At 38.2% G+C, this 5,261-nt stretch overlaps 1 long non-coding RNA gene across 1 annotated transcript; it reads left to right on the plus strand.

The window, feature by feature from the left end:
* Positions 1-1,922: 1,922 nt before the first annotated feature.
* On the plus strand, positions 1,923-4,133 carry LOC123483112. The gene is made up of 3 exons (XR_006658076.1): positions 1,923-1,965; positions 2,123-2,210; positions 4,093-4,133. It is a non-coding gene; the product is annotated as an uncharacterized LOC123483112 (long non-coding RNA).
* The last annotated feature ends 1,128 nt before the right edge of the window (positions 4,134-5,261 follow it).

Raw genomic sequence — 5,261 nt, forward strand, 5'->3', positions numbered from 1 at the left:
TTCTGGGTCTTGGTTCTTAGTGTGGCCAAGCACGGCCGGCACAGAAATTAGGTTTTAGATGGAGACACAGGATCCAGTGGTCTGGCAGTAGGATGACTGGTCTGGGACAAAACACTTGTCCTATTGTATCCTCCTCTGCCTTTAACTCATTCTAAACTACAACCTACATATTGATTCTCAGACATATTGTCCTCACAACCGTCTGTCTCTCCCTATCTCTCAATACTCTCTGTATGTATGTGTGTGTGTGTGTGTGTGTGTGTGTGTGTGTGTGTGTGTGTGTGTGTGTGTGTGTGTGTGTGTGTGTCTGTGTGTGTGTGTGTGTGTCTATATAGTAAATGCTATATATATATTATATGGTTATATAATGATAATTATATATTATATTTATATAAATGACGGTAGTGTGTATATATATATAAATATAATGTGTAAAACTAGCAGTGTGAATGTTAAAACAATAAATGTTATAGAATAAGAGTTTACTGAAAATAATAAGTAATTTAGTGAATAATGGAACAAATGTAGTGAATGTGTCTGTTTGTAAATGAAACCTAGGCTATACAATTATTGTAATATGTAAAATAAACATATCTTTCTTTGATTTATCTTTCCTGGTTGTTATTTCTCAGTGTCTCTGGACAGAAAATGTGCCAAGTCAATAAAGTTATGCACCCAATTTTGTGTTTACTGACGCCTGTAATGACCTGCAAAATGTTGATTGGTTGACAGCCCATCTGTAGATTGTGTGATTTGATTGGACAACGAGTATTTGGAGCCCTTGGTCAAAGTCATTGGATATTCAATTGACACAGTTGCAAAAAAAAGGAGCAAAAAGTCGGTGGTTGAATTTCATTAACGTTTAATGAAAAAGTATGGATTTCAGCAAAAAATGAAAGACACGCAACTACAGAGGACAAACATTTTATGATTCATTATTTTTTGAAGTATTGACCTTGGGAGAATACATAGCCTTTTTAGTGTTTTTCAAAATTGTTATTACACGACAAGTTCAAGCCAATTTTGTCTGCATTTTCAAATTATATATACTTATGTCTTATGCCTTAATTGTAGTAGCGTAACTGTGTTGTGAGATCTTAACTAGAACAATAAGAAACTATTACTGGATATAGTCAATGGGATAGTTGTTGTCATGGTAGACTTTTAAGACTAATTATGTGGCTGGCCACCCCTTTACAACTCGGAAGGCATGGTTTTGCAGATAAATGAGTAAACGTGAACTACACTCTTAAAAGCTTCCTGTAGGATCCTTTAGGATAATATAAGGTAAAAAATATACCTTAAGATTAATTTCAAGCCTATACTCTGCCATCAGCTCGTTGTTGAACCGTTGTAGACTTCAGGGGTTCTTTGAAGAACCCTTTTCAAAAGAGGGGTTCGGTTTGGAACCAGCAGCGCCCTCGTGAGTAAAGGGCGCTCGAGCTTATAATTGAAATTGAGACCGTTGGTCAAAAGACAACTGGAAGCGGGAAGCGCGCGGATGGTTGGAGAGACGCGACCAATAAGAGATGACTTGCATCGGATTGACGTGAAAGGTGAGTGATACCTTAGCTATTCGCTAGCTAAGATAATAATTCATCAAACTACTATCAAATAACTTAAAAACAATACATCATGTAATGTACTCTTGGTTTTTCATCAGCTAGCCAAGCTACATAGCCTGTAATGTTAGCTGGTAATTGTTGTATAAATGTTGGTACGCTTTTAGCTAACGTTAGCTACAGTAGCTAGCTAGTTAAAGTTACTGTAACGTTAGCTAACTTTAGCTAGCTAGACTCAATATTGAGAAATTGTAGTCATTTAAACCCATGATATACTTTCTCACCATCTCCTTCCATCCTCCTCCCGTTAGTACCTGGCTTATCCTGCCCCTGTCCAGTTAAGTGGTGGAGAGTTTGGGAGCTGTGAGCTCGGATAGAAAAATGTATCAACCACCACGAACAGGTAACACACACACACACACACACACACACAGATGACCCAATGTAGATTATGTTCGACTTGACAAAAAGAAGAATATATACCGTAAAACAGATCAGTTTAGCTAGATGCATTTGATATTGAATACTCATGTTGTTTATGTCTAATTGATGTCTTTCAGGTTGGTGTATTGGGGCGGATTGTTCTGTCCTCTGTATTTCAGACCAAAGCAAGACAATGTTTAAAGCTCGCTATGGATCTACTAACAGGTTAGCCTCTAGAAAGTCTTTGGATGTATTTGAAGTGTGATTATAGTGTGTTCTGTGTTACTCCTTTGTCAATCCAATACTAACTGAATAGTGAATCAATCAATCAATACAGTGTGATTATAGTGTGTTCTGTGTAATTCCTTTGTCTTTTCCAATACTAACTGAATGGTGAATGAATGTATTTGCAGTCAATCAATCAATCAATCAATCAATACAGTGTTTGAACAAAATTCAACTCCAGATGAAGAACTGGGACAAGCTACAAATCTCATTGTGGGGTAGGCCACATGTTATGAAGATGGTTAAAGCTCCTAAACTGAATTACATCATCAGCATGTTTCCACTGTCCATACCTGCCTACACCTTTAACACCATAGACAAAATGATTCATTTGGACTATTAAAAGGGTGAGGATGAACCAAGCTAGATTACAGGTAAAGACTTAGAAGGGAGGATTAAAGCTCCCTAACATGTAATTATAGCAAGAAGCCTTTATAACTGCCCAAATAGACTCTCTTTATTGAGAACTCTAATAGGCCAATTTGGGTTGACATGGAAGAAGAACTTAATGCCCCATTTGGAGCATCATATTATCTGAGTCAACACTTAAATGTGGGGCTGCAGAATCCCATAATGTCCCATACTAAGAAATATGGCGTCAGATAAATAAGAGACAGACATCTTCACCTTTCCTGACAAGCTCTGCTTCTTTATGGAACAACCATAAATACAAATGAGGAGGAAAGGTGGTTGTCTGGAAAGACACATTTATTTTTCACTTTTGCTTCATGTGTCAACTTTAATTTGAGTGTGGCTGTGGAAGACTGGTCCCTTGATGATGTCTGCAAGTGGCTGAGTACCAATGATCTCCATGATTCCATCCCATCATTCCAAGGTTCACAATCTTTCTGAAGAATGCCAACTCTCTTCAATTGTCCACTTTGCAACGAGCATTCTTTCTCTGTGTCCAGACGACTCACACATATTGGCCTCTATCACCAGCATGAACCACATTGTCTAATTACCTGTGGACTTAATGGGTGTGGGAAAACAAATAGATGTTTCAGCGCCTATCGGTCACACATCTACCAAAACCACAGAGCTTTTAAGCGCCAACTTAGATGAAAATTTGCCCTCATGATGAATTTGAGACGGGGACTGATCCCATTGAAGATGACATGAGTGATGTAGAGAGTCTGCCAGAGGCTGAATATGTTCAAGCCACAGAGATCAACACTGAGCAGCTAATTGAAGGTCTCAAAATCAATATCTGTCTTTTAATTTTGAAAATCAGGAATCAGCATCCCAGCTACGGTACAGAATAGCATTGTTGAGGACCTCAGAACCATTTTTGATTCATTTATGACACACTACAGTGATCCCCTCAGGTTTCATCTTACAAATAAGCAAATAAACGTGGTTGAACATGACGATCTCAGGGACTTGCTTAACAACTCTGCAGTATTTGAGGAATGCATTAGATGCATAAGCTCTGAGTGGATGCTGGAGCATTACTGTGTGAAAGAATTGGGCATGGTCCGGCCAATTGAAGTACCACTGAGCAACAAAGAAGGTTATAAAACAAGGTGATTTCAATACAGCTACATGGTCCCCAGGCTATATTAATATAAAGAGACATGAGACAAAACAATCATAATGAATCAGATTACATGGACAGGGGGACCTGATCCTGGGTCAGCACTCCTCCTCTGGGACACTTCCCAGGAGTCACCAGGACCAAGAAACAGAACACTTACTGTTGGAAAGTCTAGTTACAGCAGGTGTTTACTGCCATCTAGTGGAAGATACCAATAAAACACTTTATTATCAGGGTGTGGAGACTGCTGAGTGAAACAGAAAGTAAATGTGTTCTTTTGTACAGGATCCATTTTGAGACGACAGAGCAGAAAACACTATATGGAGAGAACAAAAAATAAAGTGAGTATTTCTAAGTATTTCTGAACAATAATCTGTTTTAAAGGACAGAGTATGTGAGTGAATACCTGGAATGCGATATTACTAGTTAGTAGAACTGCCACTTGAGCTGAGTTGCTGACAGACAGCAGTTTTCAAAGTGGAAACTAATCAGTAGGCCTACATGTTATTTAGATTGTCATTAAGGAGACACCTATTTTACAACCCTTTTTCCATAAAACATATTAACGCTGTAGAACTGATGCGCATCAAGAAATAAGGTGACAAATCACAGGAAAACTACTTTAGGCGCTCTAGAGCACGTTAGATACATTCTGTCGGAGGTATGTCGACTTTGCTTATGGAAAACCATATCATGCGAAGGTTTTTACACATGCTCAGTTGTTGGGTCTCGAGTGGAAATTTGAAATGAAAGTTATGGAACTTCCTCATGTGCTTCTGTTATGAGAAAAACTCCACAATGAAACTGACATTAAATGTGGAGAATGATAGATCTGTTGACCATCAAGTAGCCTATTAATTTGTATGCCTATGTAGGCTACTGTAGTCTACCGTTTTATACTATAAATATGTTGAAATGACTGGAGTCGTTGCAAATCATTTTGTGCCACTTGTGTAGCCAACCTGGAGCTGGCAAACAGATGTAATAAATAGCCTTTAACTTCAGTTTATTGTTGTAGTGTTATTATGCAATTAATAATGGCCGTGTTTAGTTAATTCAATTGGAAGTTAAAGTGTCACCATGGTCACAGTTCTATCTCAATTGCTGATCAGATGTTAGAATGCATTAGATTGAAGGTAACAGTCAGCCAGATTAGGCTACAGATATAAAAATAACCTGGCTGTTGTTGACAAGCATAGGCCTATTCAGTTCATATCCATATTATTAATATTTCATTCATTGATTGAAATTACGACCCCATCCTCAGTAGCCTATTCCAGCAGGCTACTGGGCAACAGAAGCACGTCCTACCTCAAAATCGCCTTGCTATTCATGTTAAATAAATTAGTCTGTCAATTTGAACTAAGCAAGCTGCTAAATCGTTCAGTTTACAGCTTGCCTACATGTTGCCCAGGCTACTAGAGGCTATCTGAAATAAGATGTAGGCCTATCAG

The sequence above is a fragment of the Coregonus clupeaformis genome, unplaced genomic scaffold (assembly GCF_020615455.1).
Source record: "Coregonus clupeaformis isolate EN_2021a unplaced genomic scaffold, ASM2061545v1 scaf0031, whole genome shotgun sequence".
Classification (NCBI taxonomy): domain Eukaryota; kingdom Metazoa; phylum Chordata; class Actinopteri; order Salmoniformes; family Salmonidae; genus Coregonus; species Coregonus clupeaformis.